The sequence below is a fragment of the Tamandua tetradactyla genome, chromosome 2 (genome assembly GCF_023851605.1).
Source record: "Tamandua tetradactyla isolate mTamTet1 chromosome 2, mTamTet1.pri, whole genome shotgun sequence".
In the NCBI taxonomy this organism is placed as follows: domain Eukaryota; kingdom Metazoa; phylum Chordata; class Mammalia; order Pilosa; family Myrmecophagidae; genus Tamandua; species Tamandua tetradactyla.
The window spans coordinates 51,122,693-51,123,587 of NC_135328.1; positions in this window are offsets into that span (position 1 = coordinate 51,122,693).

An 895-nucleotide genomic window follows, 5' to 3' on the forward strand; every position below is an offset into this window, starting at 1 on the left:
AGTGCCAGTCCAAATTGCCCAGCTGGCCTTAGGCGCCAAGCGGGACGGGAGGGCCCCGCTATCCAACGTTCCCAGTCAGACTGGGGAGCCACGTGCGTGGAGGGGACCCCAGTCGCCAGCCGCCCCGGCCAGGAAAACGTGCGCCCCTCGGGTATCTCACCGCAGTGGATTCTCCCTGCCAGTTCAGCCGTTCCAGAATGGGGTACGCTGTCTTTTTGGTCTCTGTCGTGACTCCGGGAGCTGTTTCGTATTGTTTCTCTTTCTTTAGTTGCTTTTCTGAGGAGGAACTAAGACCTGCGCGTCTTACTAAGCCGCCATCTTCTCCGGAAGTCCGTCCCATAAGTTTTGATATGTTGTGTTTTCATTTTCATTCGCCTCTAGGTATTTACTAATTTCTCTTGCAATTTCTTCTTTGACCCACTCGTTGTTTAAGAGTGTGTTGTTGAGCCTCCACGTATTTGTGAATTTTCTGGCACTCTGCCTATTATTGATTTCCAACTTCATTCCTTTATGATCCGAGAAAGTGTTGTGTATGATTTCAATCTTTTTAAATTTGTTAAGACTTGCTTTGTGACCCAGCATATGGTCTATCTTTGAGAATGATCCATGAGCACTTGAGAAAAAGGTGTATCCTGCTGTTGTGGGATGTAATGTCCTATAAATGTCTGTTAAGTCTAGCTCATTTATAGTAAGATTCAGATTCTCTATTTCTTTATTGATCCTCTGTCTAGATGTTCTGTCCATTGATGAGAGTGGTGAATTGAAGTCTCCAACTATTATGGTATATGTGTCTATTTCCCTTTTCAGTGTTTGTAGTGTTTTCCTCACGTATTTTGGGGCTTTCTGGTTCGGTGCATAAATATTTATGATTGTTATGTCTTCTTGTTTAATTGTT